Source organism: Orycteropus afer, unplaced genomic scaffold (assembly GCF_000298275.1).
Source record: "Orycteropus afer afer isolate SDZICR_OR568_19922 unplaced genomic scaffold, OryAfe1.0 scaffold00153, whole genome shotgun sequence".
NCBI classification, from domain to species: domain Eukaryota; kingdom Metazoa; phylum Chordata; class Mammalia; order Tubulidentata; family Orycteropodidae; genus Orycteropus; species Orycteropus afer.
Genome location: NW_006921740.1, coordinates 3373927 through 3386755, shown reverse-complemented (window position 1 = coordinate 3386755; position 12829 = coordinate 3373927).

Below are 12829 nucleotides of genomic sequence, written 5' to 3'. Positions count from 1 at the left end.
AAACCCACCAGCCACTCCTCGGAAGGAAGATGGGGCAATCTACTCCTGTAGTGATACTGCCTCGGAAACCCAAGGAGGGGTCACTATGAGTCGTGTCTGACTCGACGGAACATAACAACAACAACATATATGTGGGTGAAAACGGGACCTAAGCTATTATCCTAAATAAAAGTCTTCAGTCACCCTTGCGTTTCAGGTAGAATTAGTTTCTATTTTCTGCCGTTATTTTCCAGATAATTATGTAAATTCTTGATTCGTGTTCTATGGATACTTTCTGCCTTTTCATTTTGAATCTGTTCTCAGACTAGCTCTGGTATTCTCAAGAGTAAAGAGCATGTGTTTTACATACTTTTTGTCTCCCCAAGTTCCTGGCATAGTATTCTACACACACTAAAAGCTTAATAAAAGTTTTTAAATGACGGTGGTATTAGTGTTGATGCTGATACTGGTGCTGGTGCTGGTGATAGAGACGGTACTATAATGGGCTTCATGTTGTTATGTTGTTAGGTGCCATTCAGTTGACTCTGACTCACAGTGACACTTTGTACAGCAGAACGAAACACTGCCCAGTCGTGTGCCATCCTCACAATCATTGCTATACCTGAGCCCATTGTTGCAGCCACTGTGTCAGTCTCTCTTATTGAGGACTTCATAGTGGTCTTAAAATCCCAGAGACATAATGAAATCGTATTTCGATAGGAGGCCAGCCAGTGAAATATTTAATGGTTGTAATATAAGTATATTTAGAAAACTTACTTTTTTTTTTTTTTTTTTTAAAGTATAGCATAGAGGGGGTGAGGGTGTAGACTCCAGAGGTAGACTGCCTGAGTTAAAAAGTAGCTGTGCTTCTACTTATTACCTCTGTAACCTTGTGCATTCAACCTTTTCAGGAGGTAGCATATGATCAAGAACTGATGGTATTGAAGAAAGAATTTCAAGCTGCACTGAAGGCATTGGTGAAAAATAAGGCCTCAGAATTGACAGAATACCATTTGAGATGTTTCGATAAAAATGGATGCAGTGCTGGAAGCACTCACTTGTCTAAGCCAAGAAATTTATAAGACAGCATCCTGGCAAATCAACTAGAAGAGAACCATATATATGCCCATTCTATTGAAAAGTGATCTGACAGAATGTGAAAATTATCAAACAATATCATTAATCTCACCTGCAATTAAAAACAGTTCAAAAACAGTTGTAGCAGCATATTGACAGAGAACTTCCAGAAATACAAGCTGGATTCAGAAGAGGATGTGGAATGAGGGATATCATTGCTGATGTCAAATGGATCTTGGTTGAAAGGAGAGAATACTAGAAAGATGGTTACTTGTGTTTTACTGACTGTGTGAAACCATTCCACTGTGTTGATCATAACAAATTATGAATAACTTTGCAAAGTAGGAGAATTCTAAAACTCTTAATTGTGTTCATGAGTAACATTAGCATAAACCAAGAGGCAGCCATTTAAATAGAGCAAGGGGATATTATGTAGTTTAAAATCAAGAAAGGTGTGCCTCAGGGTTGAATCCTTTCACCATATTTATTCAATCTGTATTTGCTGAGCAAATAATCTGAGAAGCTGCACTATATGCAGAAGCATCAGGACTGGAAGAAGATTCATTAACAACCTGCAATATGCAGATGACACAACTTTGCTTGCTGAGAAGGAAGAGGACTTGAAGCACTTACTGATGAAGATCAAAGACTACAGCCTTCAGTATGGGTTACACCTCAGCATGAAAAAAACAATCCTCACAACTGGACCAATAAGCAGCATCATGATAACTGGAGAAAAGATAGAAGTTGTCAAGGATTTTATTTTATTTGGATCCAGAATCAATGACCATTGAAGTGGTAGTTAAGAAATCAAACAAGAAAATCAAAGACACAAGCACACAATCTGAAGGACAAAAGGACCATGTGAACCCCAGGTTCCATGACCCTGAGACTGGAAAAATTAGATGTTGCCCAGCTACCACTACTAACCACTCTGAAAGGATCACAATAGGAGGTCCTTGATAGAGTGGAAGAAAAATGTGGAACAAAACTCAAAATCGTGGAAAAGGTCAGACTTACTGGGCTGATGAAGATTAGTGGAACTCCTGAGACTATGGCCCTTACGCACCCTTCAAGCTGGCAACGGAACTCAATTCCCGTGGCTCAGCTTTCAGCCAAATAACAAAAGAGCTGGGAAGATGAACAATAATAATACCAAGAAGGTATGCACGAATTAGAACAATCAACCATGCGAGATCGAAAAGGCAGCATTTGCCCAGGGAGAAAGCTAAGAAGGTACAGGAAAAAGGACAAAAGGAAATGGTAAACATAGGGAGGAAGTAGGAGCTCTGGTAGCATAGTGCCTAAGGCACTTGACTGCTAACCAGAAGGCTAGCAGTTCAAACCCACCAGCCACTCCTCAGAAGAAAGATGGGGCAATCTACTTCCGTAGTGATACTGCCTCCGAAACCCAAAGAGGGGTCGCTATGAGTCAGGGCTGACTCCACAGCACATAACAACAACAACAGGGAGGAAATGGTAAGAGTGCTATTATATTGTGGTGACTACAATGAATGTCACAAAACCAAAAGTATATGAATTGTTGAGTGGAAAACCATTTTTTTTGGTAAACTTTCACTCAAAAAATAATAGTAGTAGTAATAATAATAATAATAAGAAGAAGAAGAAGAAACAAAAAGAAATCAAATGAAGTATTGCATTGAGCATATCTTCTGCAAAAAAATCTCTTTAGAATGTTAAAATGCAAATATGTCATCTTGAGGACTAAAGTGCTCCTGACTTAAGCCATGGTATTTTCTTTCTATTGCTTCATATGCCTGTGAAAGCTTGACAATGAATAAGGAAAACTGAAGAAGAACTGATACCTTTGAATTACGGTGTTGATGAAGAATATTACATATACCGTGCACTGCCAGAAGAATGAAGAAATCTGGTTTGAATGTTACTTGGAAGCAAGGATGGTGAAACTTTGTCTCACATACTTTGGTGACGTTATCAGGAGAGACCAGTCCCTGGAGAAGGACATCATGCTTGGTAAAGTGGAGAGTCCATGAAAAAGAAGACCATCAATGACAAAGACTGACACAGTGGCTGCAATAATGGGCTTAAACATAGTAACGATTTTGAAGATGATGCAGGACCTGGCAGTGTTTAGTTTTTTTATACATAAGGTCACTATGAGTTGGAACAGATTCAATAGGACCTAACAATGACAACAACCTTGTGCAAGTACCTTAGTTGTTCTGTGCCTCAGTTTTCTCATTTGTAAAGTGGGGATAGTAATAGTATCTACTTTTTAGGATTGTTATAAGGATTAAATGGTTGAATATTATTATATAAAAAGTATATAGAAAATTTCCTGCTACATAGTAGACAATGAGTTATAGCTATTACTACTACTATTACTGTTAATATTAAAGGTTTTAAAATAAAAAGATGTGTGCTCATTATAAAAAATATAGGAATTATACAAAGAAAATAAAATGAAAAAATCACCCAGTGGCCCACCCCACAGAACAACTATTTATTAGTTCATTTTTTTTCACTAAACCAAACCCAAACCAAACCCACTGCAGTAGAGACATATCTGACTCATAACGACCCCTCCTTGGGTTTCCGAGGCAGTATCACTGCAGAAGTAGATGGCCCAACCTTCTTTCTGAGGAGTGGTTGGTGGGTTTGACTACCAGCACTCTGGTTAGCAGTCAAATGCCTTTAGGCGCTAATAATTCTATATTTGAAGATGTGCAACTTAGTGTAGTTTTAGAATTGATAAGATGTCCAGGTAACATTAGAGAAGACAAAAATACTTGAATTTTAGGTAAAATTTTGGGGCAGTCATATAAAAGTGAAATGTTAAGACTATGTGGAAGTATGGTTGAATGGTAAGACTAATGCTAAATCAAAAAAAGCAAAATGTAAAACACACAATCATATAAATTAAAAATGCTAATTAAATATGTAAAAATATGGCATATGACTCTATATAGTTTGTTATAGTTATTAGTTATCGTTATATTATTAGACTTATTAATGTTATTGTTACTATAATCTTTCCATGTGAACTTTATTTTTAAAGACATGGTGCCTGATTGAGTTGTCATTGTTTAATGGCTGAGTCTTTGTACGACAGTGTGAACTCTGCTATCCTTTTGTACCATGGACCCAGAAGAGATATAGAAAGAACAGCAAAGATACTACTTGTTTGGTATAGTTTGGTACTTGCAAGACACCCAATGCATTGGGTTAGTTTGAGTAATAGAGTCATGCTGTGAGGCTGAATAGGCTTCAGCAGTTTCCAGACTAACACAGACTAGGAAGAAAGGTCTGGTGATCTTCTGGAAATCAGCCAATGAAAACCTGATGCATCCCAGCAGTCTTATTGACAACTGATCATGGGAATGACATAGGACCAGGCAGCCTTCTTCTCTGTTGTGCACAGGGTGGCTGTGAGTTGGGGCCTGATTCCATGGTGTCTGACAATAATGTCTGTCCTAAGGTTGTTTGGATTGCCAGCATCAAGTAGGTTGGTGTCATGGGACTATGAGGACCAGTGTTTCTTATGTAGGAAAGGTATGTGTTGGGGAGGAGAGAGAAGAAAAGGGGGGTAGATTCAAAGGAAAGAGGTAGGGGAAGCAAGATCTAAGATAAAAGTGGTTGAAGAGGGGGAGGCTACTGTGAGTAACATTTTGTTTTAAATTATAATTAATACATCTCTCTCTATATTATCTATATATTCTTTGCTACCATTCCTTGATTTAAAAACAAAAACAAAAACAAAACTCACTACCATCAAGTTGGATCCAACTCATAGTGACCAGTCCTTGGGTTTCCAAGGTGGTATCATTATGGAGGTAGATTACCCACTTCTTTCCAAGGAGTGACTGGTGGGTTTGAACTGCCAGCCTTCTGGTTAGCAGTCAAATGCCTTAAACACTACAGCACTGGAGCTCCTGATACTTAAGTACAAAGGGTCATTTCAGTTGGAGATTATATGTCCTCTCAACTGGGATCATGAGGGGTTAGTGGTATAAAGACTTGGCAGCGGTGGGGGGAGGGAGTTGGGTGTGACATTTGTAAAACCTGTAAAAATATAACAGGACAAATAATTTTATTTAAGCAGCCTGAGGTTTTCCTAACAAACTAGCCAGATTATTACACTACATGCACGGTCTGCCAATGGTAACTAGACCGCTGGCCCAGGATGAGGATTAATGCTTGCCAGGCTTCAACGAATTCTAATAGCAGTCATTTTACTAACAGTGCTTTTGAGAAGGGAAAGTGGGAGGTGCAGCTGGTGAAAAGTCTTAGGGTATTCAGAAATACTTATTTGTGGCACCCATTTTAGAAGCTTCTACAAAGGAGGAAGAGTGAGGCCCTTCTATTTCATGACATGGCTGCCTGCACCCAGCAGAAATTTCCCCATAAAATTTCTCCTGTTGACCAGGGTAGCAGCAGCAAGTAACAGAATTACTTTGTAGCGCTTTTCTCAATGAAAACCCTTATTTAAAACCAAAGGACCGTTTGACCAGGTCAAAGCTGACCTCTTAGGATAAAAGAAAAATAATGGCAATCTACACTTTCCATTTTGATCAATTCCTCAAACTTTATCTCTGAGAGTTATATTTTACTTCTAGCCCACAGAGGGCTATGGTTTCAGGGTTGCAGAGGGCTTCCTTTGGATGTGGTTGCTAAAAAGGTCTGGAGCCAACATTTTATTAAAAGTGACATGAAAAACTAAAAACTAGTGTCTGGGAGAAGAAAAGTAGCAGACAGTGGTTCATACTATGACACTTGCAGAAATATAAGAGCAGTGAAAAATTTAAGACTAAGAAGTAAAAACAGGAAGGACAAGAAATTCACTTTCAGGGAGAGCTGGAGAACTTGGGAGGACGTCCTCTGTAATCCTATCTTCTCTCCCTGTGTTTGTGTAACTAATACCCTCCACATGCAAAAACAGATGGAGGGACACGTTTCTCTTGAGGGAAGCACTTTCTATCTCTGCGTTGAGGTGGATGACTTCGGCACTAATTGATTCCACCTTAGAAGGCAGGATGGCTAGTTAATGAGCATGGTCTCCTCAGCACAGTTCAGAGAGAATCTCCACAAATAACAAGGGTGAAAAATTGTGGAACATTGGAAGTTTTCTAGCCTATTAAATTTTCCAACAATTTAATGACTGACCAGATAAACATCAGCAAGTTTAAAACCCAATTACCCAACCAAATAGATGTGACTGGGCTTTTTTGCAACTCACTAAGGACAGTGGAATGAAAGGAACTGATTTGAATAGTACATCTCACTTTGGATGGTGGAGGTATTGACAGGGTTATGATAGACATGTCTTGTCCCCAGGCTCTGTCAGAAGAAACGTAGTAGATTTTCCTTTGAGTAAACCTTCCGATACCTCATTCCCCTCCTCTTCCCACTTCCCCTTGCTGGTCTATATATATGTGCATTTTTTTTTTCACGTGTTTGTATGTAATATAAAACTTTAATTGTAACTATAATGTATATATTGAGTGTATAGGATAAGGCAACACAGGGACCTGTCAGTTTGTTCAACATGGCAGCAATTAAGGCCAACATTTAAGTTAACTGACAACACCTGATATACAACTTGATTAAGCTTCTTTTGTTCTATAATTATTATCTCCAAGCATAGATCCCTTATACTATGTCTGTGTAATGTGAATCTTATGTAGATCCTATCCAGTTCCCTGAAAAAAATCTTAAAATGTTTAATGGAGATGATATTTACATATTGTTATGTTTGGCACATTCTCAGCTTGGTTCTTCTTTTTCTAAACTCTGGTTCTTTCAGGAGTGTTGGCAAATGTGAAGAAATGTTAACACAAATTTCTAACCTGTGAGTGCACTCTTAAACCTGGTGCAAGAGACTGCTATGGGAATATCTATATTTATATCTCTGTACTCCTCAGAAGGAAGATGGGGCAGTAGTGATACTGCTTCGGAAACCCAAGGAGGGGTCGCTATGAGTCGGGTCCGACTCGTCGGCACATAACAATAACAACAACATCCATATATATTGGAACTCTGGTAATGTAGTGGTTAAGGCGTTTGGCTGCCAAGCAGAAGGTCTGTGGTTTGAACCCACTAGCAGGTCCATGGAAGAAAGATGAGGCAGTCTGCTTCTGTGAAGTTTTACAGCCTTGGAAACCCAGTGGGGGTTGCTATGAATGGGAATTGACTCAATGGCAGTGAGTTTGGCTTTGACTTGGATATCTACATACAAGGCGCTCTCGTGGAGTAGTGGGTAAGGCATTTGACTGCTAACCAGATGGTCAGTGGTTTAAATCTACCAGTCACTTCATTGAAGAAAGATGAGGCAATCTCTTTCCATAAAGATTTATAGCCTCAGAAATCCAGTAGGGGTCGCTATGAGTTGGAATTGACTTGATGGCAGTAGATATATCTTAATGTAAGGAGCCCTGGTGGCTCAATAGTTAAGCATTTGGCTGCTAACTGAAAGGCCAGTGGTTTGAATCCACCAGAGGCTTCACAGTAGAAAGGACCTGGCAATCTGCTCCTGTAAAAATCACAGCCTTGGAAACCCTGTGGGGTTCTACTCTGTCATTTAGGGTCACTAAGAGTTGGAATTAATTCAGTAACACACAACAACATAACAACAGCAACAACATATCTGTACATATGTGTGATGTGTGATATTCATATCTATCTATCTATCTATCTCTCTCTCTCTATATATACACACACACACACTTAGGAGCACTGGTGGCAGAGTGCCTAAGGCACTTGACTGCTTGCCAGAAGGCTGTCAGTTCACACCCAACATCCACTCCTCAGAAGGAAGGTTGGACAATCTACTTCTGTAGGGATTGTTGTTGTTGTTGTTGTTTGCCATTGAGTCGGCCCCGACTCATAGCGACCCCTCCTTGGGTTTCCGAGGCAGTATCACTACGGAAGTAGGATTGCCCAACCTGCCTTCCGAGGAGTGGTTGGTGGGTTTGAACTGCCAGCCTTCTGGTTAGCAGTCAAGTGCCTTAGCCACTATGCTACCAGAGTAGGGATACTGCCTAAGAAATCCAAGGATGGGTCGCTGTGAGTCAGATCTGACTCGACAGCACACAACAGCATAACAACATATATATACATACATATATATACATACATACATATATATGTATTTGCAAGATGGTGTTGTAATTAATCATGCTGTTTATGTTCATTCTGACTTATTGCTGAATGCTTTGGTGATTTATAGTAGTGTCACTCACAAGAGTTTTACCCCACAAAAACTTTTTGAGAGGGAAGGTAGCTTGTCCTCTGCTTGTTTACCACTGCATGACAAAACTGTTGTCTCCCTTTATATTTAAACCTAATGAATGTGTTTTGAGTATACATTCCTTTTCATTTCCCGAATATCAAAACTGAATGGATGTTATCTAGTTGTCTCAGGGAGGTCTTTCAGGGAGAGTGACAGTGGGTTGCAGATGTTGTCTGCACCCTGCCCACCAGCCCAGGTCTACCGACTGAATAAGCCATTTTATTTCTTAGGCTGGGTCAAAGTAACTGATATTGCTCCTCCTTCTGCTTTTCCTGTCCTGGGGGCAGGGTAAGAATGGCTGACAGAGAGCTTCCTGTTTCCTGTTTGCCTCTAGTGGAGCACAATTCTAAATGGCTCCATTTCTCTGCCTTTGGAAAGACAATTGTCCTCTGCTCACAAGCAACCCTCATGGGAAGTCACCTGCGATTCTTTTCTTTGGAGGTCTTAGCCTTTTAGAGATAACACTTTTGTTAAGAATTTTTCACCGTGCTGCTCATTAGAGAAGAAAAATGAAAATAGTAAAACTACTAATAAATTACACTTATTGTTACAACTAATTTGAAAAACATTTTCTAAATTTAAATATTATTAACTAATCTTTTGAATAGGAGTTCTGGTGGTGTAGTGCCTAAGGCATTTGCTAATCAGAAGGCTGGTGGTTCAAACCCACCAGCCACTCCTCGGAAGGAAGATTGGGCAGTCTACTTCCGTAGAGATATCGCCTTGGAAACCCAAGGGGGGGTCGCTATGAGTCAGGTCCGACTTGACAGCAGTGAGTAGAGTTTAACCTTTTGAATGTTTCAGTATTTTATGTATTTTGAATGTATGAAATTATGTTATTGTATTATAAGGTCATCTTACAAAAACAACTGTGTGGATCATAACAGTTTTATTTACTTAAAAATTTTATTGTGATGAAATGTATATAATAAAACATTTACAATTTCTACCTTTTTGCACATGCAATTCAATGATATTAATTACGTTCACCATGTCGTGCAACCATCACCACCACCCATTTTTAAAAATTTTTTCACGAACTTTAACAGAAACTTAGTACACTTTAAGCAATAACTTCCCATTGGCCCCTCCTGTCCACCCCTGGTAATTACTACTAAACTTTGATCTCTATACATTTGGTTATTTTAGATATTTCATGTAAGTGGAACCATACAATATTTGTCCTTTTGTGCCTGACTTATTTCTCTCAGCATAATGTTTTCAAGATTCATTCATTCTGCAGCATATACCAGAACTTCACTTCTCTTTATGGCTGAGTAGTATTCCATTGAATGTATACACCATGTTTGGTTTATTCATTCATCTGTTGATGGACATTTGGGTTATTCCTACCTTTTGGCTGTTGTGAATAATGCTGAAAGAAGCTGTGTACAAGTATACAAGTACTTATTTGAGTCCCTGCTTTCAAGACTTTTGGATACATACATAAAAGTGGATTTCCTGGGTCATGTGGTAAGGCTGGTAACCAGAAGGTCAGTGGTTCAAACCCACCACCTGTTCTTCAGGAGGAAGATGAAGCAATCTACTTATGTAAAAATGTACAGCCTTAGAAATTCTATGAGGGTCACTATGAGTTGGAATTGACCTGATGGCAGTGGGTGATTATTTATTTATTGTAATTTATTTTAGTTGTTGAGAACATATAGCAGAACATACGCCAATTCAACAATATCTACATGTACAATTCAGGGACATTGATTATATTCTTCAAGTTGTGTAGTCATTCTCACCTGCTTTTCTGAATTGTTCCTCTACTGTTATGTGTTTCACTTGTTATTTCCATTTGCCTGATAGCAGCCATTTTAGTGGTATGTGGGGGAGTGAATTGATATCTCATTGGGGTTTTGATTTACATTTCTCTAATGATTAATGTTTGCAGCTATTTCTTCTCATTTTGAGTCTTGCCACATCAGCAAATGAAGGTCCAGAAAATTTTACTCCATTCATGCCATTAAGATTGACTCTACTTTGAAGAGGCAGCTCTTCTTCAGTTGTATTTTGAATGCCTTTCAACATGAAGGGCTCATCTTCTGGCACTATATCAGACAATATTTTGCTGCTATTCATAATGTTTTAAGTGGCCAATTTTCTCAGAAGTGGACTTGGCCATGTCCTTCCTCTTAGTCTCTCTTGGTCTGGAAGCACCACTGGAACCTGTTCACAGTGACCCTGCTGGTATTTGAAATACTGTTGGCATAGCTTTTAGCATCCTAGAGACATGCAAGCCACCATAGTATGGCAAACTGATAGATGACTGGTGGATGAGTGGTGGCCAACTGAATGGAAGGGATCCATATTTGTGCCTATTCCAAAGAAAGGTAATCCAACAGAATGTGGAAATTATCAAACAGTATCATTAATATCACATACAAGTAAATAGTTAAAAAATGCAACTGGTTGCAACAGTACATCAACAGGGAACTGTCAGAAATTCAAACCAGATTGAGAAAACTACTTAGAACAAGGGATATCACAGCTGATGCAAGATGGATTTTGGCTAAAACCAAAATGGATGTTTACCTGTGTTTTATTGACTATGCAAAGGCATTCAACTGTGTGGATCATAACAAATTATGGATTACATTGCGAAGCATAAGAATTCAAGAACATTTAATTGTGCTTATGAGGAACCTGTGCATAGACCAATAGGCAGTTGTTCAAACAGAACAAGGGAATACTGCATGTTTAAAATCCAGAAAGGTGTGCATCAGAATTGTATACTTTCACCACAGTTATTCAATCTGTGTGCTGAGCAAGTAATCCCAAGAGGGTGGACTATATGAAGAAGAATGCAGCATCAGGATTGGAGGCAGACTCATCAACAACCTGTGATATGCAGATGTCACAACCTCTCTTGCTGAAAGTGAAGATGACTTGAAGCATTTACTAATGAATTATCAGAGACTACAGACTTTGGTATGGATTACATCTCAACATAAAGAAAATTGAAAAAATCTTCACTACTGGACCAATAAGCAAAGTCATGATAAATAGAGAAAAGATTGAAGTTGTCAAAGATTTCATTGTTCTTGATCCACAATCAACACCCATGGAAGCAGCAGTCAAGAAATCAGACATTGTATTGCACTGGGCAAATCTGCTGCAAAAGACCTCTTTAAAGTATTAAAGTTGTTACTTTGAAGACTAAGGTATGCTTGAACCCAGCCATGCTATTTTCAATAGCCTCGTATGCATGTGAAAGCTGGACAAAGAATAAGGACGACCACAGAATATTTGATGCATTTGAATTGTGATGTTGGTGAAGAGTATTGAATGTGTCACGGACTTTTAGAAGAATGAACAAATCTGTCTTGGTGGAAGTACAGCTGGAATGCTCCTTAGAAGGGAGACTCGCGACTTCATCTTCTGTTGTCAGAAGGTACCAGTCCCTGAAGAAGGATATTATGCTTGGCAAAGTAGAGAGTCAGCAAAAAAGGGGAAGACCCTCAATGAGATGGATTGACACAGTGGCTGCAACAATGGGTTCAAACATGGCAATGATTGTGGTGATGATGTAGGACTGGGCAGTGTTTTGTTCTGTTGCATATAGGGTTGCTATGATTCAGAAATGATTTGATGGCATCTAACAACAACACTGACAATAACTAATGATGTTGATCATCTGTTCATGTGCTTTTTTAGCCATTTGTATGTCTTCCTTTCTGGAATATCTATTCAAGTCCCTTGTTCAGTTGTAATTGCGTGTTTTATCTTTTTGTTGTTGAGTTGTATGAATTCTTTATATATTATAGGTATTAAACCTTTATCAGATATATAGTTCCTAAATATTCTGTCCCAATATTTCAGTTTTCTCTTTACTTTGGTGATAATTCTTTGATGCACAAAAAATTTTAATTTTGATAATGTCCAAATCTACCTATTTTATCTTCTGTTGCTCATGATTTTGGTGTCATATCAAAAATGTAACTTTAGTTTTAAAGGTAAGAGAAATTCTTTTCTTTCTTTCTTTCTTTTTTAAAAATTTTATTGTGCTTTGGGTGCAAATTTACAGAGCAAATTTGTTTTACAAATTTTCAAATTGTTCGTGTACATTTGATTTCATGCCCCGAGTACCATCCTTGACCATAACAAACTCTCCTCTTCTCCCGTGCTGGTGACTATACCCTTCCTGTACCTTTCTTAACTCCTGTCTGTCCAGCTTTCCCTCTATGTGAATGCTGCCCCCCTGGTGTGCCAAGGCCGATTGCTCTAAGGGGTATATCTCCCTAGAGTAGGTGGGTGCATTGCCCTAGGGTAGGTGTTCTGCATGTAGGTCGTTCTACTGTTGGGCTGAGAGCCAGTCCAAGGGAGTGACTCCAATTCTAGGCCCAAAGGGTAACCCACGGCCATAGGCTTGGGAGTTCCACCAGACTCTATCTGACCAGTAATTCTGGTCATTTTTATGTTTTCGAATTTTTCCACATTTTTCCACCCACTCTATCCAGGATCTCCAGTTTTGATCGCTTTCTGAGCTATTGTCAT